General features: G+C 40.0%; 1 protein-coding gene across 2 annotated transcripts in view; it reads left to right on the top strand.

The window, feature by feature from the left end:
* The window catches only part of LOC134205129 (ABC transporter G family member 23), a 323,526-nt gene that overhangs the window by 83,841 nt on the left and 217,178 nt on the right, over window positions 1–22,507 (top strand). The window lies entirely within an intron of this gene.

The raw sequence follows: 22,507 nt of genomic DNA, 5'->3' as shown, positions 1-22,507 counted from the left end.
GAAGGAGTTCTTGGAGGAGCTTCCCAAGGAGTTCCTGGAGGAGCTTCCGAAGGAGTTCCTGGAGGAACTTCCGAAGGAGTTCCTGGAGGAACTTTCGAAGGAATTCCTGGAGGAACTTCCGAAGGAATTCCTGGAGGAACTTTCGAAGGAGTTCTTGGAGGAATTTCCGAAGGAATTCCTGGAGGAACTTGTCTTATTTGTCTTATTTGTCTTATTCGTCTTATTTTCCTTATTTGTCTTATTTGTCTTATTTGTCTTATTTGTCTTATTTGTCTTATTTGTCTTATTTGTCTTATTTGTCTTATTTGTCTTATTTGTCTTATTTGTCTTATTTGTCTTATTTGTCTTATTTGTATTATTTGTTTTATTTGTCTCATTTGTACCATTTGTCTTATTTGTCTTATTTGTCTTATTTGTCCTATTTGTCTTATTTGTCTTATTTGTCTTATTTGTCTTATTTGTCTTATTTGTCTTATTTGTCTTATTTGTCTTATTTGTCTTATTTGTCTTATTTGTCTTATTTGTCTTATTTGTTTCATTTGTCTTATTTGTCTTATTTGTCTTATTTGTCTTATTTGTCTTATTTGTCTTATTTGTCTTATTTGTCTTATTTGTCTTATTTGTCTTTTTTGTCTTATTTGTCTTATTTGTCTTATTTGTCTTATTTGTCTTATTTGTCTTATTTGTCTTATTTGTCTTATTTGTCTTATTTGTCTTATTTGTCTTATTTATTTCATTTGTCTTATTTGTCTTATTTGTATTATTTGTTTTATTTGTCTCATTTGTACCATTTGTCTTATTTGTCTTATTTGTCTTATTTGTCCTATTTGTTTTATTTTTCTTATTTGTCTTATTTGTCTTATTTGTTTTATTTGTCTTATTTGTCTTGTTTGTCTTATTTGTCTTATTTGTCTTATTTTTCTTATTTGTCTTATTTGTCTTATTTGTCTTATTTGTCTTATTTGTCTTATTTGTCTTATTTGTCTTATTTGTCTTATTTGTCTTATTTGTCTTATTTGTCTTATTTGTCTTATTTGTCTTATTTGTCTTATTTGTCTTATTTGTCTTATTTGTCTTATTTGTCTTATTTGTCTTATTTGTCCTATTTGTTTTTTTTTGTCTTATTCGTCTTATTTGTCTACTTTGTGTCGTTAGTCTTATTTATCTTGCTTGTCTTATTTGTCTTATTTTTGTTATTTGTCTTTTTTGTCTCATTTGTCGTATTTGTCTTATTTACACCAGCACTACTGTTATCACCCAAATACTTTTCAAAGCTTGTGTGGAAACCTAGTACACAAACCCCCTCACGATATTTTCTAATGTTGTTCTAGAAACGGCTCATGTTTTCATTTTCCAAAACCAGCTGGAGTTTGTTTATTTTGATTTCCTCATTGCGTGATTGGTCGGCGCTGCTGCTGTTCTCTCGCCGAACCACTCCATGAGTGATAAATTTCTTCCCCATTGTTGTTCTTCGTTTACGGCAAATTCTCAGGCGATTGTAAACTGCATAATGATGAAATAATTTTGGCGACACTGACAGCGTCATTCTGGCGGGCTAAATTGGGCAATTTCCTCTCTCAGAGAGTGCTACCACGTGCTTTTTTAACGGAAAACCCTTCCCTCAGACCTTAAAGTTCAATTGAGAGAGCAAGGCCGGGCAATTAATTCTAGATAGCAGGAGATGTAATGAAAAGTAATGAAAAGCGCCTTGGAAACGTCACGACGCTCACTTAACAGATCTAATCCAATAAGTTGGCCGCGTGCTTCATAACTTGGTAAGTTATTTGGATCCTTCATACAACTAATGAATATTCTAGTAATGACCTCACTAACGCGCAGTAGAGCGATTTTACACATTGAGTGTTATCGAAGTGCTTCGCTATGCGGAAATGGAAAATAAATCCAAGTGTTTTCAACGCTTCCGATGTAATAAAGGCGATGTGGTCTTTGAAAGTCAGCTTAGAGTCTAATAAAACGCCTAGATCCTTAACAACAGATTCTCGTCTAATAGCTGTAAATCCTATTTTGTAACGAAAGTCAATAGTAGAGCGCTTGCGGGAAAATGAAACTACAGAGCAATTATTGGCGTTGAGGACCATGCAATTGATCTCGCACCTTTTGACGAAAATGTCGAGTTGACATTGTAAAAACAGAGCTTCCTGATCATCATTAATAATCCAGTATAATTTGAAATCATCGGCAAAATAAAGCTTGAAGGAATCGAGCACAAAATTCACATCATTCAGATATACTAGAAATATCAGAGGTCCTAAGTGACTACCTTGTGGCACACCTGACATAACACCAAAGTATTGCGAGGTTGACTCTCCATTCATGATGGTCATTTCCCGACCAGCTAGATAGGATTCAAGCCATAACAGAAAGGGTCCGGAAAACTTAGGCGTTCAAACTTGTCAATTGTAATCCTGTGATTGAAAAATCAGTGTAGATAGAGTCCACTTGATACTTTTCTGCAAAGATTGGGCGGTGAACGACGTGTAGAGAGTCAGATTCGTATTCGTTGAACACCTTGGCATAAAACCATGTTGATGCTCGGAGATGAAATCTTCACAATTGTGGAATAAAAACTTATAGACTACTTTCTCAAACAGCTTTGAGGTGGCGCAAAGTGCGGCTATACCACGGTAATTGCTTATTTCCTTTTTTAAAAACCGGTAATAGGCAAGATTTCTTCCATTGCTCCGGAAACGTTCCGACTTGAAGCGATGCGTTAAAGAGACTGGCTATAGGAACGGATAGACTACTGAAACATTTTTTAAAGGCGAACGCAAGGATACCATCTGGTCCACAACTAGTAGAAGGTTTTACGGTACAGCAAATACTCGCTACTGTGTCTGCATCAACAAGTGGGTGTTTTCCAATTGGAGGACGAATAGGAACGTTGCTAGCGGCTTCATTGATTTGTTGTAAATCCAAGGACTCTTTGCTAAACACACTCGAGAATGGCTGTTGAAACAAATTACAGATGTCTTCTGCCGATGAACATTCGAGATATTTCCCTTGGTCATAACAGAGGGAAGACCAGATTTCTTTCGTTGTTGGTTGAAGTACTTCCAGAATCCTTTAGCATTATGACGAAGTTTCAGTTGCACTTTTCGTTGATGAGCGGAGTAAAGTTTTCTATTCAGGCGCTTGTAGTGAGCGTTAATCGAGTTATAGTTGAGCTTTCAGTGGAGATTTTTATACTTTGAATATTTACGTAAAGCAGACCGTCTACGACTTTTCAAGCGCTTCAAACAGCTGTTCCCCTAAGAAGGTGGGTTTGATGGAGGATTACTAGATCGTTTTGGAATGAATTTATCAATAGCATACAATACGATGTTGGAGAAGGTAATAACCGATGAATTGAGGTTGTCTAAATATTGTGTTCTGCATTGGACGGGCGGGCGGTAATAAAGTTAATCAGTTCAGTGTGTGTTTTCTCTTGTTTCGGACAGCAGAAAGATCGCGCGATCTGCCGACACATTGTGTTCTGCAATGCGCGACCGGTAAAAAGAGTAGCCATCGAAAAAATAAGTGCAGTGCGTGTTTTAGTCGTCGGGGAAGAAATAAAATATCTATCTTGTGTTCGGTGGCTCGTGCGCGGTCGAAAAAAGCGCTTTATTCAATAGTTTACTGTACACGGTGAAACTTAGAAACACGTTAATGAGTAAAAAAGTACTCTTTTTGAGATGTTATATGTAGCTGTCAAAAAATGAGGGAAAATTTAAAACTTTAAATGGGTGAAAAAAATACCCATTTTAGGAATGGAATTCTGGTTCAAACATGAATATTATAGATAGTGGAATACATAGATGAGCGAAGATAAATCCTCTATCTCCAAACGAACTGTCAAACGTGTCTCCAAACGAGCATGACGTCACGATTTCAATGGAAACGTTAAGGGCTGTGACGTCATATGCGCGTGTGCACGGGCAAAAAAATCGACTCAGCCATGCTTTCGCTCATCTATAGATTCTACTATCTATAATGAATATTATATACCCACAAATGGGTGAAAAAACACTTAGGAAGAGATTGTTAGTTCGATTGCCACAATGTTTGATTTTTTAAAGTTTTAAGTTATTTCTTTTATGTGCCTTGAAATAAGGATAACAAACGGTTTCATCTTAACAAGTAAGTATTTGTTAACGTATTAAATATTGTTGCTTATTAATGTTCGATGTTTTAAGCTAGTACAAATGATATCACGGATGAGATAGCAAAAATGCATTGAGCGCCTGCCGAACAACACAAGAGGTGTGAGAACAGCCTATATGGACCATCGTGCGGATATTGTTCCCGGTATTCTTAATTCTTAGACCCTTCGAGAACGACGAATGTATACGCAAACGTATTTGGAGACGACGGGATTTCGGAATTTTTGTTACTTTACATGTGTACCTAACCTATTTTGCAATGTTAAGTCAATTTAAAGTTTCTATTATTATGATATTGGCCTTTTTCAAATGAACTATGTTGATTCAAATATGTTATTTGTTTTTCACTGATAACTTTAATAACGTTTTTAACTGATAATCCGTTCCCTAAAGTGGGTATTTTTCACCCATTCCCGGAAAAGCGGATAGTTTTAGAATGGGTAAAAAAGCCACATTTTTTGACGTAAACCGTCTTTACTCATTAATGAGTAAATCAATGTTTACTCATTTTATGAGTAGATCCACTTATTCCCCAAAATGAGTGAAATTTTACTCTTTAATGAGTTTATGAAGTTATCCGTGTAGCCATCGAGCAAGTGAGTACAGAGTGCTGCGCTTCCGTGCGGTCGTCCAAAACGCGAATCTCCTCATTTTTCATATACCACCGGGCGTGCACGTTTTAACTTTTAACTCGTATTAGTGTTATTTCCCATCCCATAGATCGCATCGCTTACCAAAGTGAATCCAGATAAATTATCCTTTGTAACTAAAACGATATCCTATCTCAAGACAATCGTTGAGACGCAGAGATATACTTGGTCTCTAGTAGCAACGAGAGTCGGACTAACAATCCTTCCATTTATATATGACCATAAGGACGTGGCCGACGCCGTTATTGTCTTTAAATATTTGAGCTCCCGAACCGTGTACATTGAGAATGGGTAGTCAATCCCAAGCCCCATTCATTGTGTTCTCTGTACAATTTCGCAAGTTTAGTCAATCATGGAGTAGCAACTACTTTACTACTTTAAACGTTGACAACTTATTTTTAATACATTCCTTAGAAATAATTCAGATGGTTTTGTTTGTGCTTGTGTTGATGTTCAGAAACTTAAAATGAGGGGGTCAAACGCAAAGGGGTGTAAGTGATTAAAAGTTAGTTTTGAGAAAAATGGGTGCAAAGTTTGTTAATATTTTTTCGCTTCATAAAAATTGTATGAATGCTCAAAAAAAAAAAATACTAATTCTCTATGAATTTTAACATTTTTTTAAAACACCGTAGGCAATTAGTTTTGAAAAAAAATCTTCATTCAACGCAAATCGCAAATATTAGTCTCTAGTGAAATGATAATCTTAGAACATCTTTATTGGACTAGAAAAGCAAAACCATTGAAGAATACAAAGAATTATATTCTGATTTGTTTTGAATCCATATTAAATCCTATACCGCATACCCCTAGTTTTAGGTCCTGCCTACGTTGGATGGTCAATGTCAACTTTCGTTTGTTTGTGTGAGAAAATTTGAAATGTCGCGTTTGGCCGTGACGCTGTGGTAACGGGTCATGCAATAGGAGCGTTCATTTACCAAACTTGAGTGCGATAAACTGCTTTTCTTGACGTTCTGGCGGAGGTTATAATTGTAATTAAAATGTGTTTTCAAATTTATTTATCCATTGTTTTTGAACATGATTGACGTATGTCTATGTTATGCATTACCCAATTTAACGCAAAGATACACGGTTGGTAAGAAAGACCAGACTAGGGTGGTCTAACCGGTAGTACCGAAACCGGTAATACCGGTATTACCGTCCAATTTGGCGTACCGAAAATACCGGTATCAGAGACGGGAAATACCGGTATTTTCGGTATTTTAAATTTTGCTGACAGTATAAAAAATCCTGAATAGTTTTCACCTACATATATCGGCTAAACTGCCTGTAATCGCATATCTGTCCATATAAATAGGAAATCTAACATAGATAATTTGTCCTATTCCGTAAAGCAGTAAATATTTATCGTCCAAAAATCCACTTTGCCCAAGTAAGCATCATTGACGACGTTCACGTTACAAAAAAAAAATCGATCATCATCGTCATTTATCATCCGTGTTGCTTCATTCTCTTAGACTCTGCTAAATTGCAAATGAACATTGTTGATATCTTCGAGAATTTTCCCGCAATACATGAAATTGTGAAAAAGGTACGTGACGTAGTAGTTCTTTCCCGGAGATCACTTGTAACAAACTATGTTCTGCAAAAATATGTCCATTCTGAATTCGGAAAAGAATTTGAATTAGTGGCTGTTGCCAAGGCACGCTGGAATAGCATGTTATTTATGCTCATACGGATTTATAAGTTGAAACTTTAATCCAAATTCAACTTCAGTGATGATTGTTGGTGAAATAATTCAAGTCCTTGAACCTGTTCAATCTGCTGTGGAACTACTCTGCTGTGAGTTCTGTAGTCTATATGAAGCCGACGTGGGGTTCCTATTTATGTTGGAATAATTTATTATCAAATCAAGCCACAGAAACTTCCGCCACTTATTCGATGCTTTTAAGGAATGAATCCAAGAAACACGATCAGAATACGCCGATCTTTTTGCTTTTTTGTATAATTCTGCCATGAAGCAATTGATCAGAAATGATTTTGGCATTTTCTTCAGGACATCCAGAGCTACTTTGATTAAGCAAGCGGACGGAATCTTGAAGCATCTAATCATTCCTGATGCGATCGTTGAAACTGAGACAAAGACCATACCTGACGATCGGTACGAGGAAGATGCCTCTATAAATATTTTTTCTGGTTTATTGGTTGAAGAACAACTTGTGAAGAGACTGTAGCAGAGCAAAACACTTGCGCTACTGGTGGCAAATACGTTGACGCCAGGATCCCTGCATGCAATCCGTAAGGAATTCTCCTAATACGAATCTGAAGGTATTAAGGGCACGTACTTGACCCTGATTTTCTTGGAACCATTCGTCAACGACTTTCTCAGCAATTTGCAACATTACCAAGAAAATATAATGCAGATTGGGAGATGTTATGTCTACTTAAGTTTCGTTTTGCCCAACTCAACAAGCAATGATTTTAACATTTGAAGTTTGTCAACCAAAAGTCACAATCAAAAGTTTTTCTTTTAATACCTGAAATTTTCACAAAAACCGGTATTCTACCGGTATTACCGGTATTGACTCCACCAAATATCGAATACCGGTATTTGTCAAAAATTGCAAATACCGACCACCCTAGACCAGACTGGGTTTGATTTGTAAATATTGCATTCTAGTTGAAAAAAAATCGAAAAATTTATCGCACTTAAAAGAAACGATAGCGCTGTCCGATATAGCAGGAATTTTTAGATAGTGATCGCCGAATGAAAAAAAAATGATCGCTATTGGAACCATTGGTTGCAGTATGGCAGCATTGGTTTCTGTATTGCTAAATGCCTACAATTCCGGCTCATAATGCTCCTAAGCAGGGTTTGCGGACAAAGGCAGAAACCTCTTCGAATCATAACAAGTCTATCGCACTTGTATACAAGTTGGAATAAAACTGATTTTGATATGCGGCCCCCACCGAGGAGGTTTGATAAAACGCTTTGTTCTCGCTCATTTTATGGGACAACAAGTAAAACAAGTTGAAATGCATCATCAGAACTATAGACACTATAGGTTCCATAGACGAGCGCAGGCACGGTTGAGTTATTTCGATTAAGTGTGTTTTTCCACTTTTTCACAGTGTACCACGCGAATTTGACGTCACACGCTGCGTTGCTTGGGTTGCAATAGTGACGTCATGCTCGTTTGGCTACACTCGCCTTCGCCTCAGCTCGTCTATGGAACCTATAGTGTCTATAATCAGAACCAGTGCTTCCCGTGATTGGGGTTCTTTGAATGAAATTTATCACGGATCAGTTCATTATTGTAATAGCTTCCGAAAAACGTCTCTTACGGTGAGCTACATATCGATAGTGTATACAGACGTAATAAGTGTTAGATTTTTCATTCTCCTTTAAATTCAAACCCTCACAACAAATAATTTTGAAAATTCAACTACGTGTAAAATTGCAGCTTATCCTATCAAATGAATTAACATTCGATATTCTATTAAATTTGATTGAATTTTACAAGCAAGTACCATTTACATTTATTTTGATTTAGAAGAATAGTTAGATCAATTGAATGTTACGTTTATTTGCATGTTCCAAATATGTGCATGAAAATACATTTAAAATCACAGCATATTTTTATCTGTGCTGCTCATAAGTGAGGTGACGAGGGTTTTATGGGAATGATTAGTGTTGACTTATATTCGTTAAGAACTTCCTGTGATCGCCTTACAAACTATTCTACACCGTGCTCAATAAGTTCGGATACACTTCCGAAATGCAATAAAATAACGCAAAAAAATACCCCAAGGGAGCTGATGCGTAACATTATCAACTGTCTTGAAAGTATAATTTCAAAGCACCGGTTTTGTCAAGGGAACATCCATAAATTACGTAACGCTTAGAGGGGGAGGGTGGGATGAGTGAAGTGTGACATTTCATACAAAAAGTTTTGATGATTCATGCAAAAAGTGTGACATAGGGGGAAAGTGGGGGGGGGGGTTGAAAATGGTCGATTTTTGCGTTACGTAATTAATGGATCTTCCCCAAGGGAAATCGCCAAATATTGAATGGCTATTTTTTTGCACGTGCATTTCTTATGGGCGTTCAACAATATGCGAAAAAATTAGCCGTTCAACATTTGGCGATTTCTCCTACATCAAATATTTGAAATAACTCCCCCTTTTAGTCTTTACCAGCTTCGAATGTTTTTCTAAAACTGTAACGTCTGGCACGCCCGTATTCCATGTGCAAGTCCTTCCAAGTATTCTGGATTTCTACTGTTTTTAGTTCCCGAATACAAAACATGTTAATTGTGTATTCTGTAAAGGTGCTTGTGACAAATTTTACTTCCTTACGACAACTATTACAAGAATATCATTGAATATATATAATGAGTCATATATTAATGACAGGATTCAAGCTTTCAAAATGTGGCCTGTGAAATAGTTGCATCCTAGCTCTCCAGATCTGAATACGGTGGGTTTTTTCGTTTGATCCTACTTGCTAACTATAGTGAGGATTGCACAATCTAGAATTTGACTCATTTCAAGGAGGATATCTAGAAATTTTCATTTAAAACATTTATCAAACTTTTTCGTCAGGATGGTTTATAAATTCAATGTTCTCCATTATTTTTAGGAATATGTGATGTCTATAAGAATTAATAACGTACTCGAAAAAATATACGATTTTTATACATTTTTATTATAGCCGTAGAGACTCATTTGCTGGTCCTGTTAGGATGCTCTATGCTAGAATCTTTTGTTACCTAATCAGTTCCATTAATCAGCCAAACATTTTGGCACGTTGCAACTTTTTTCGCCATGCCGTGTTTTATACCCACAAACGTGGACAGCATAAACAAACGAATATCAATCAACATCTTTCGCAAAGTGCGGTGCGCAACCGTGGCTCGATTGGATCTAAGTGCGTCAAGGTTGCAGCTCACTTCAGAGCAGTTTAAGAGCAGTTGGCACTACGGCATCTGACGACGACGTGCCTACGACTGGCCGATCTGGTTGATTACCTCTCAACAACGTCTCCGCTGCGGATCTCGACTCCGCACTTGGCAATTTGGTTCCATTGAGTCGCATGCCAAGCCAAGTCCACAAGCGTCGTCGGTCTGCGCTGGAGTTTTCTAATCGCATTTTTGGTTCAGTGTCCGCGAAGTGGTGGTATGGCTTGCTTTGCTTTTATTGCCGTAGTGACCTTAGTACGGAGAACAATTTTTACGATAATTACATGTGCTCCCCTCCCTCGGTCAATTTCAGTGCCCCTGCTGCCTCCGTCGTCAGTCTCTCGGCAATGTCTGACAGAAAAGACATATTAAGTGCGTAGATCTTTAGTCTGTACATGAGATAATTCATTCAGCCTTGTGCGTAATTCCATTTGAGGAAGAGTATGTTCCTAATGTCTGTTTGAAGCAAGAGATGTAAAAGCTATATTTTCTGTAGAAAATTTGCGATGTCAAGGTCTTAGTAAGAGAATTGAACGTTGAATCACCTTTTTGTATATCTATTCTATTTTCCGCATTAGATTAACATTGGCACGGCGTTGCAAAGTTATATTATTTAAAATATTTACGGCATTTTAATGTACATTCAATTTATTTAAATGTTTCATGTTCCGGCGAGCCTTGTTAGAAAAATGCACATCTCGCGCTGAAAAATCCTCTTTCTGCAGCTTGAGGGGTTATAAAACATGATCGATTCAGCACCTTCCAAGGTTACTGTTCCGGTTCTTCATCTAATAGCTCCGCATTCCTCGTATCAGAAACAGTTAAAATAAAAGCAAATGGACTTGTTTCTTATTTCGTGAGCATGCATGTGAGAACCGATCAGATATTTGCTTCATTTTTCAAGGCGTAACGAAAAAGTTGCATGTTATTTCCCTTAGTAAGCCCTTAGTGCTATATATCAGTTAGTCGACTTAGTTAGGTGGATTCAGGTGATGTATGTTTGCCTAATTGAATAGAAATAAGTTACATTTGACGTAGAATCATCTATGAAAAAACACTGCATGGTACATTCCAGATTAGCACACATGTGGTATACTGCCGTAATCTGAAAAAGTGTCGTATACGCCATTTTCCAAAAATGGTGTTAATATGAGTAGTACTCGTCGAGCTCTTTAACAGAAAAATGAAAATCATGTAAGTTGTAATTTGGCGCATACGTCACTTTGTCAGATTACGGCAGTATACAAGTACAGGGGCTAGAAAATAAGTTTAAATATTCAAAATTTTGTCGAAATTCAAATCGGCATGACTTTGTTTGAAATAATCCGATTTTGATAAAACCGGGACCATTGAACGCAAAAACTCTCTAGTTTTCTGTCCTCGTATGGGTATGTTGAAAATGCTTTCCTTCTTCTGATTGTCATTTTATGTGACATTCACTTTCATATGCTTTCCCAAGGAACCAAATCTCATTTGCTAATCAATGCTGGCTGCAGATAAAGAATCCTTCACAAATACGCAGAGATATAGTCTTACATTTCTCAAAATGTATCTTTATATTAAATTCTATTTTCATGGTCTCGAAAAAATTTGAAATTTGACACCCATAAATACATATATGCATGGTTCCATGGTTCTAAACCCGACCCCATCTTCGGAGGCGCCTGGAACCTGCTATAAAAAGGCAGTGTTTACTTTCATCCTGAAAATGATTCTATAAACATCTTCTCGTAAAGCCATGAAGTAAGATACCCATAATCACATTATTCCTATCCTGTTATTATTTCATTATATTTCCGGAATCGTTTTCATGGAAGTGCCCATATCTCTGAGTATTCTTGACGGATTCTTGAACTGCAGCCAGAATTTGTCAGTAAATGCGTTCTAGTCTCTGGGGAACATAAAATGGCAAGCTAAAGAAAAAAAAACATTTTTTACATACCCTCGGAAAACCCGAAACATCTCCGGTGTCCGTCGACCGATCTGAGATTTAAAATAACGATAGAAAATTAGAAGAGTTTTTGTGTCCGATTATATGTAAAGTTATGCTTATATGAAATTCGACTAAATTTTGCCTATCTCAACCTTTTTGTTCAATCCCTGTACATATACAATTGAATTAGGTTATACTTGAGTTGCAGCAATCAAATCAATCCGAATTGTGCTGCTAGGGTTGGACCTCGACATTATGAGTAATAACTCAAATCCGATCTGTCTTTAAGCGGATGCACTGCTGTGGCATATTCACTGTCATATGGACAATGAACAATGGTCATATGGACGCTTGCCAGACTCCACGGAATCCCCAGAATTTACTCGAATGTTGACTCCTTAGCTTCGCAGAGCCATGCATACAGAATTGTCTTTCGTTTTCCCATGATTTCCAGCAAATCCTCGAAGCTAGAGACTCACTTGCGGAGCTCGAAACTTCTGGCGTGGACATATCCTACATTCACAGCTTCCTCGATCATGTCCGCGCTATCGAAGTAGATATCGACGTAGTGGTGACCCTCTTTTTACTTCCGTTCTGGCGTCCCACACGAGACGATACTTTTTCTTCATGTTCTGCGGAACGTACAAAACCTTACACTGCAATCCAATGCTAACAGCTGTTGCTTCGTGCTGCGCGTAGCCTTTGACGAGAAAGTAGGCGATCATGATGCGAACTCTGGCATACATATTGGGGTCCTTCCTCATGCGTTTCTCCAGACACGTTAGTCGCTTGACCGTCATGATGTAGTTACCAGAAACTCTATATTGTCGTCCTTTTACAGCAGACACGTTTCGAATCGATAGCCGATTCTCCTAGTATTTTTCACAATTTTCGGTTCCGTCAGCCTGTAGACTTGACAGCTCCTGTTGACCAATTTGCAACTCGAGCGAGCGTACAGGTGAATATATTCCTTCAAACCGATCAGTATCTGTGGAGAGGCTTGCTTTTGACGTCTGTAATCGGCAGACGTTAGAGGTTGCTCACCACTTTCAAAACAGCTATCGTGGCAGCATATAAACAGACTCACGCACTGGGAAACTTTTTCGATCCGAAAAACTCTAGAGGTGTTCGTCTCGTGTGGCGATTGTCACTTTTCGACTAACGTATACGATGATCTTTCTTTCATCCAGAAATGCGATAGTGTTAGCATTAGCATTGAGCAATTCGCACAAATTCGTAGGTGGTACAAGCCCGGACTAGGTGGCACGGCAAATGCTGGGTAAAGCGTACCATTGGTACTTCGCGTACATGAAGGAATAAAACAGACCCCATCTCGCGGTTCTTAGCGTCTCACTCAGCAACTCCTATCCCTACCTCCCCGCGGTGCTGGCCGGGACACGAGCAACCTTAGGGAAGATCGGGTAATCAACCCCGGTGGGAACTATGGTCGTATGCTGACAGGAAAGGAGGAGTTTGCTCCTCTCCGGAGGTGCAAATCTTATTGAGCGTCTGTTCTCCATGTCAGGATCGGCTCACAACAGCGTCTGTTCTCCATGTTAGGGGCGGCTGATCATCGTCCGAGTGCCAGCGAGGGACTCTAAGTGAAACTGTGCACCATGGTCCACCGGAAATTTAGGGGGTTTGGTGTCAGGCCCTGCAAGCCAGCCAAAAAAACTCACGCAACGAACAATCAACAAGAGAGTACGGACCGGAACCATCGGCGAAGACCACTGCGACGAAAAGGGACTAGCGATTGGACACTCGGTTCGTGGAACTGAAAATCTCTCAACTTCATCGGGAGCACACGCATACTCGCCGCTGTGCTCAAGGACCGTGGATTCGGCATCGTAGCGCTGCAGGAGGTTTGTTGGAAGTAGAGATGGGCAAAACGGATCACTCCGCTGAACGGATCAGATCTGGATCATTCAGTCTAATGATATCTTGGGAACAAAATTAAATTAGAATGCAAATTAGTGAAATGTTTGTCATTCAAATTGACCCGTACATACTACTTTAAGCTTTTCAATTTGTCATTTACTTCACAAATGGTCTGATAATTTGCTGATCTGGTGAACCGGATCTTTCAAAAAGTGAGCTACGAATCATTTGCTCACATCAAAGATCCGGATCATTTTAACGGTTCCGGATCCTAACGCCCATCTCTAGTTGGAAGGGATCAATGGTGCGAACGTTTAGAGGTAATCATACCATCTACCAGAGCTGCGGCAACACACACGAGCTGGGAAGAGCTTTCATAGTGATGGGCGATATGTAAAGGCGCGTGATCGGGTGGTGGCCGATCAATGAAAGAATGTGCAGGTTGAGGATCAAAGGCCGGTTCTTCAACTTCAGCATAATCAACGTCCATAGCCCACACTCCGGAAGCACTGATGATGATAAGGACGCATTCTACGCGCAGCTGGAACGTGAGTACGACAGCTGCCCAAGTCACGACGTCAAAATCATCATAGGAGATTTGAACGCTCAGGTTGGCCAAGAGGAGGAGTTTAGACCGACTATTGAACAGCTACCGGAGGAGTGGAAGGAAGGGGTTATATGCCCCATCTACAAGAAAGGCGGCAAGCTGGAGTGTGAGAACTTCCGAGCGATCACCATCCTTAATGCCGCCCACAAAGTGATATTCCAGATCATCTTCCGTCGTCTGTCACCATAAGTGAATGAGTTCGTGGGAAGTTATCAAGCCGGCTTCGTTGACGGCCGCTCGACAACGGACCAGATCTTTACTGTACGGCAAATCCTTCAAAAATGCCGTGAATACCAGGTCCCAACGCATCATCTGTTCGTTGATTTCAAGGCGGCATACGACAGTATAGACCGCGTAGAGCTATGGAAAATTATGGACGAGAACAGCTTCCCTGCCCAAGCAACACCTCTTGTTTCTCAGTGAGTAACAACAACTGTGGTGTGACTTACTAAAGGTCTGACTTATGCATAACACGTCGTATTTGAAACTCCTTTGTGACAAAAAAAAGCGCAAGAGGTGGAGCCTATTTGCAACATCTTGCGGCTACAATGAAAATAAAAACACAAAAACCAACCGGGAATCAAACCATGGACCTTGAAATTTGCAACCTTCTACTATAACCATCACACCAACAATTCTATTTGGAAATGCTGCTACAAGTGCACTACATAAACAACAAAGTCATTTGTAACTTCATTGTACCTGATTCGGAACATGCAGGGGACTGTCAAAAATAAAATACTGCTCAGCTGAGCTCAAAGTGTTTTGCAACATATCAGAAACATTGTCGTAACAGCAGTGTTATTAGTGTTATTAATGCTGCAACTTATCTGTTTTGTTTCTGATATGAAACACAACGAATTTTAAACCACCCAAGGAGTCAGATGGGTAGAATATTGTGACGCCACTTAAACGGAAAGGAAACTTGTGTTTTTTCTGAAACTGGGAAGTGGCTTTAATGTGACTCGATGTATTGCCAGTGTTTTCAATGCAATTTATTACACTAAGCGAACTGGACTATCGAAATTCATAACTGGTGCCTTATGAATCTTTGACTGATTATTCCACCAACAGTGCTTCTTATACGCAGTTAGCTTCCAGAGTAATGAAGCGTCCCGACCCCGACGTCCATGGTTCGAACCCAGTCTGCCGCACTTCACTTTTTTTTCAAATGAAAATCATCATTGATAAGGCAACATATTGAAATTCATACCGATTCCTTGTGGCAAATTTTCATAAGGCGTTTGATTGAAAATCATACGTCCATTTTCCTCAGTGTAGGAACAAACACCTAATTGAAAGATGTTGCGCGTGCTGCTTTGGTGGGAAGCTTACCAGACTGATCAAAGCAACGGTGGATGGTGGGCAAAACTGTGTGAAGATTTCGGGCGAACACTCCAGTTCGTTCGAATCGCGCCGGGGACTAAGACAAGGTGATGGACTTTCGTGCCTGTTGTTCAACATTGCGCTAGAAGGTGTCATGCGGAGAGCCGGGTGTAATAGCCGGGGTACGATTTTCAACAGATCCAGTCAATTTATTTGTTTCGATGACATTGTCGGCCGAACATTTGCAAAGGTGGCAGAACTGTACACCTGCCTGAAACGTGAAGCAACAAAAGTTGGACTGGTGGTGAATGCGTCAAAGACAAAGTACATGCTTGTGGGCGGAACTGAGCACGACAAGGACCGCCTGGGAAGTAGTGATAGACGGGGATACCTTCGAGGTGGTCGAGGAATTCGTCTACCTCGGATCCTTGCTAACGACTGATAACAATGTCAGTCGTGAAATACGAAGGCGGAAGTCATCTGTGGAAGTCGGGCCTACTACGGGCTCCAGAAGAAACTGTGGTCAAAAAAGATTCGCCACCGCACCAAATGTGTCATGTACAAGACGCTAATAAGACCGGTACGGACATGAAAGATGGACATTGCTCGAGGAGGACTTGCAAGCACTCGGATTATTCGAGAGACGGGTGCTTAGGACCATCTTTGGCGGTGTGCAAGAAGACGGTGTGTGGCGGCGAAGAATGAACCACGAGCTCGCCCAGCTCTACGGCGAACCCAGTATCCAGAAGGTAGCTAAAGCCGGAAGGGTACGATGGGCAGGGCATGTTGCAAGAATGCCGTACAGCAACCCTACAAAGATGGTGTTCGCTTCCGATCTGGCAGGTACGAGACGACGTGGAGCGCAGCGAGCGAGATGAGCAGATCTGGTGCAAAACTAATTGGCGAGCGTGGGGCCTATTCGAGGATGGAGAGATGCGGCCTCGAACCGTGTATTATGGCGTCAAATTGTTGATTCAGTGTTATCTGTTTAGATGTAGACTAGATAAATGAATGAACAAGCCCGGACTGTTGTACGAGAGTATTATCACTTGCATCCGTTACCACGTATATTGATATGGGACTAATCACTATCTCTTAGATGGAGGCAATGCACTCTCCAATAATCGAGAACTGTCCTGGCCACGTCCTTGCGAATGCTGAGGAAGGGGAAGGATCGTTAGTTCGACACCTACTTGAGAAAGATGCAGAGAACTCTACGACCTCTCATAGGTGCCACGGGAGGTTTTGGAATTGTTAGTGTGGAAGGTTATAACATTAGGAATCTTTTTGATAGAACGTGAAACACAGAAAAAGCTAAGATAGAAATGCAAAATACGAAAGGAACGTACCTGGAATTAAACCCACGACCTCCTGCTTATAAGGCAGCAGCGGTAGCCACTAGACTACCGAGCTAGTTTTTAGGCCATCCAGAAATGCGATAGTGTTCATCGAATATTCTCCACATTACAAGGTGACGAGCATCATGTAGAAAACACGATAGGCTTCGGTTGTGCTGCTTAAACTATGCAATTCAGATTGATTGACTTAACGTGTTGTTAGCTCGGTAGGTTCCAGGTGGTTGACGAGCCCTTCAGACACTCCTGTAGCCGTCTCAAAATTTCCACGTCCGAAAAGCCGCACGTCTTCATCCACGAAACGTACCTACCGATGAACATTGGCTGTTCTTCCATTTTTTTGGAAACATTGGCGTCTTCCTGGACACCTTCGTTGGTTCTCGTTGCCGATTTTATGATTCCTACTAGCTTCCGAGTCGACTTCTCCTAATTTTTCTCTTCTTCCAAATTCTTCGAACTCTCTTCCGTAGCTGTTTTTCTTCCTCATATTCGGAACTTTCTTCTTCATCGTAGAAACTTTCTTCATTGGGCGATTCTTCTTCTTTCAATTCTTTTCATGTTTCATGTTCACAACATTCGGCATCTGGAGTATTACCTTACTTTCTATATTCTAGAATTTGGCATCGGATGGTTCCGGTAGGGTATTTAGCATCGCTTACCACTACTTTAACTGGAACAACTTTACCAGGCTTACCATTTTCTGACTTTCTTTTTTGAGCTCCTGGCCGGTTATTCGTCTTCAGCTTCGTCTTCAGTCTTCCCTCGGTGTGTCTATAATTTCGCTTTGTAATGCGTTACGCAGGCGTGTTACGTATTAATCTATCAATAAGTCTCTTGAATTATGAAATAAAATGTATGGTATTTGGAACAAATTCCCTTTGATATTGAAAATATAATTATAACAAATGATATGCTAAGGAAATATGCCCATTTTTCTGATTTGTTTCAAAGAAACAATTGATTTTAATTGAGAAACATATAGAAGCAAGCAATCTTCTCAGGAAAACAGAAACGTAACAATTTAAAGGGATTTTAAAAATCTCTTCAGTGGAAGCTAGATAGCAAATGTGAGCATGTTTTGAGACACCAATAGACCACTCATATGCATGCATGTGTGTGTATGTGTGCTAATTCTGAAATTTACTGCCATATAAATCTAACTCATTTTTTGGGTATTAAACAAGATTAGTTTTACAAAACTAGGCATGCATAAGGTAAAATATATGTTGTTATTGAACGCTATTGAGTTTTGTTCAGAACAATGACTGATTTAGTTAGTTCTGGATTAATTAATATCGAGGTCTCTGGAAATTACGAGTACATACGTTACGATAGTTACTTACCGTGTTACTAACCGTCACTAAACTATTTTCAACAAATGAAATGTTGTGTTGGCCTTTGCCTTGTAGCTTGATGTTCAGTGAACATGTTTGTTGATATCTGCTTGAAATCCACTTACCTAATCAACATTATTCTGCTCGGGCGTTGGTTTCCTTTATTCAGTCAAAATAGTGCGATTTCCTTTGAAATTAAATTAAATCTCTCAAGCAGGGCACCATACGGCTTAGTGAACGAACTTCGCAATAATACTCCGGGTAGTTTCAATTCCGTCAACATAATTTTTAATCGCGTTGATATAGTTGATAGACAATGGCGAACGTTTTCGAATACAGATTTTCTTCGAGATTTTTGCCAAAATTTTGCTAACAGTAAAACTGGTCCGTACTGCATTTTCTGACTTGATGTTTTTTTTCCGAATGAAGAGAATTTATTTATTCTTTAACCTACTGTTCCAACAATAATTTGAATCAATAATGGACATTTAAAATAAATGAACTCCTTAGCTTTGTAGCTCTTCTGACTTTTTGACGTTGGACATCGTCTTACCCGAAGGTGTGTCAAATCAGAATCTAAAAATGGGGACCGTCACGAAATCATGTAAGATTTTGAGCGTTCATAGAGCCTTTATCTTTTGATGGATTTTCGAGATTTATATATCAATCGACTACGCAATTCTCCAGCAATTTGTCAATTCCATTTGATTATTTACGATAAACTATTGAAAACTTCAATTCTTGTCCTATCCAGTAAAAATATCATAACGAATCAATCCTATTCATGCTTTCCCAACACGGACATCAGAATCATGTAAGCTACGGGCCTTATGACCTACCGTTTCATTTTCTCCGGGTATAAAAAGGCCCATGATTCGGGCTCGTGCGCAACCAACAACAAGCTCGCGCGTTATTTCTATACGATGATCCACGGTGAGTGGTCACGGAGAGCGCACATAACGATGGCGTTGGTCCTAGCATCGAAGGCGGTGTTTTCTGCATCTGTAACAATTAAGCGGCAAACTATCGAGAGGCTATCGTTGGTGTCAGCGGCAGTGCAGTGAAATTTTCTTGGATGGCGCTGGATCTGGTTTTGTTGCAGGAACAATAAATTGGTTCTTTTCAGGACCAGGACCGTGTCAGAAGGAGAAGCTGCAAAAACGTATTCGCATGGATGGAAATAAAACCTGGAACAAGTACTAAAATTATAATTTTGGAAACTTCACTAGACTGCTGTGATCCATGCGAATAATTTTCGGCTGCATCTTTCTCTGACGCGTGATCGTGATTCCGCTACCGATGGAAACTATCTGCCATCACCAAGCGATTACTTTGTACTTTGATCAAAATTCGTCTCGCCTCAATTTGCGGCTTAAGAGCTGCTTTCACTGATAGTAGCTAATCGTTAGTACTTCAGACAAGAAAATTTAATCTGAGCGCTGCTGATGCTTACGATCGCATGACCCGCACCATCACCTTTGGTGGGTGTTACGGTTACACAAAATTTGCACTCTTACCAATCAACAAAGAGGTGGGTCTAATGGGCCTCCTTGATTTTAGCCACTTGATTGAAAATTTCTTAAAAATTTTACGATTTTGACAATGAAAACATTATTTTGTCGCCGCATGTCGCCGCTACTTTACATGTACCACGTTTCAGATTACCTTCAGACCTTTCAGGGAGCGTCGAGAAAGTTTGCAAATATTTGCACATTTACATTTCCATTGAAAAAATGTCTAATTCGAGGTAATTTCTTATAAGAAAAATCAAAAAGAGCACTGATAGGTGGATATGTCGCACCATTCACGTTTATTTGTATTCAATGCTGAAATTCGCTTCATTTAAAACTTATTGCTAGCAAATCGGATGAGTATAAGTGCCAAAAGGGTGTTTTTCCTATACACTTTATGAAATTATAGTATTTTGAACATAATTTTTGAACGCGTTGACCTATTAGGCTCATTTTTCAAGAGAAACACCGGAAGAAGAACGTCCGCTGAATGCATCTTCTTTGGTGAGCGAATCGATTGAGGCAATTTTTATGCTCATTTGTATATACACACACGCACATGCGAACAAAACTACGCACATCAAAGTGTATACATACATACATACATACATACATACAGACATACATTATCTCAATTTTTCGATTGATATTCAGTAGTCGGCTTTCCAGGCCTTCTATCGAAAATGCAGGAAGGCAAAGCTGTCAACATATATTCGCATAGATGGAAATAAAACCTGGGATTCGAGTGATGATGATCGACAATAATTCTTTTTACTGGAATAGATTCTTTTCAATCAATTCGAACAATGAGTAAAACTCAAGTTGGTAATATCCCTCTTCCAGTGATTATTTTGGCCCTAAAAAGGGCATTTTGGTTTAATATATCAGTTCTAATCTGCTCCATTGCCTCAGCGATATGACACCAAGATTTTTCGCTTAAAAGCTGCGGCCCACGGGTCGTACGTTGGGCAGCCCTGGTGTACATGATACTGGGTCATAACATTAATGTCATTTGACACTAATTCGGCTCTCACTCCGCCAGCTTCAGGTTTAGAGCAATGACTTATTCAAGGGCTACATGTTTATGTAAAAAACACAATTGTAATAAACTTGTGGTCTCCAGTAGCCTTGCGAGCAAAGGCGTAGGATTGCCAATCTGGAGATGGCGAGTTCGATTCTCGGTCCGGTCTAGGATGTTTTCGGGTTGAAAACTTTCGCGACACCCTGGGCATAGCATATCCAATGTACTTGCCACACAAGATACATACTTATTCAATGGTGGGCATAGAAAAGCTTTCAATTAATAACTGAGGAAATGCTAATAGAAATAATAAAGTTGAAAAGCAGGCCAAGTTCCAGTTGGAATGTAGAGCCATCGAAGAAGAAGAAGAAGAATAAACTTGTGGAAAAAGTTATAAACAAATTAGTCTCATGACATCGAAATGACATTTCCCGTCACTGGAAATAGGCCGAAGGTCATAAGGCATATTGATAAGTTAGAAGTGAGTTATAAGAAGTGAGAAGTAAGAAGTAAGAAGTGAGAAGTGAGAAATGGAAAGTGAGCAGTGAAAAGTGAGAAAGGGGGAGTGAGAAATGATCAGGAAAAAGTGATAAATGACAAAGAAGATGAAGAAGGAATAAGAGAAAGGAATAAAGAAAAAGTAAGAAAGAAGAAGGAAGAAAAAAGAGAAAATTTGGAAAAAGAAAGAACTGACTTCTCACTTTTCATTTCACACTTTTATCGTATGACCATTCGGCCTTATGACCTTTGGCTCAATGACCTGATACCGGTGTTAAAATGCTCCAGCATATTCATTCATTTATTTAGTCCACATCTATACAGATAACACTGAATCAACAATTTGACGCCACAATACACGGTTCGAGGCCGCATCTCTCCATCCTCGAATACGCCCCACGCTCGCCAAGTCGTTCTGCACCTGGTCTGCCCATCTCGCTCGCTGCGCTCCACGTCGTCTCGTGCCTGCCGGATCGGAAGCGAACACCATCTTTGCAGGGTTGCTGTCCGGCATTCTTGCAACATGCCCTGCCCATCGTACCCTTCCGGCTTTAGCTACCTTCTGGATACTGGGTTCGCCGTAGAGCTGAGCGAGCTCATGGTTCATTCTTCGCCGCCACACACCGTCTTCTTGTACACCGCCAAATATGGTCCTAAGCACCCGTCTCTCGAATACTCCGAGTGCTTGCAAGTCCTCCTCGAGCATTGTCCATGTTTCATGTCCGTAGAGGACTACCGGTCTTATTAACGTCTTGTACATGACACATTTGGTGCGGTGGCGAATCTTTTTCGACCGCAGTTTCTTCTGGAGCCCGTAGTAGGCCCGACTTCCACAGATGATGCGCCTTCGTATTTCACGACTAACGTTGTTGTCAGCCGTTAGCAAGGATCCGAGGTAGACGAATTCCTCGACCACCTCGAAGGTATCCCCGTCTATCGTAACACTGCTTCCCAGGCGGACCCTGTCGCGCTCGGTTCCACCCACAAGCATGTACTTTGTCTTTGACGCATTCACCACCAGTCCAACTTTTGTTGCTTCACGTTTCAGGCGGGTGTACAGTTCTGCCACCTTTGCAAATGTTCGGCCGACAATGTCCATGTCATCCGCGAAGCAAATAAATTGACTGGATCTGTTGAAAATCGTTCCCCGGCTGTTACACCCGGCTCTCCGCATGACACCTTCTAGCGCAATGTTGAACAACAGGCACGAAAGTCCATCACCTTGTCTTTAGTCCCCGGCGCGATTCGAACGAACTGGAGTGTTCGCCCGAGATCTTCACACAGTTTTGCACACCATCCACCGTTGCTTTGATCA

The sequence above is a fragment of the Armigeres subalbatus genome, chromosome 1 (assembly GCF_024139115.2).
Source record: "Armigeres subalbatus isolate Guangzhou_Male chromosome 1, GZ_Asu_2, whole genome shotgun sequence".
NCBI classification, from domain to species: domain Eukaryota; kingdom Metazoa; phylum Arthropoda; class Insecta; order Diptera; family Culicidae; genus Armigeres; species Armigeres subalbatus.
Note: the sequence above shows the minus strand (reverse complement) of the source record. Positions and strands in the feature narration are given on the sequence as shown.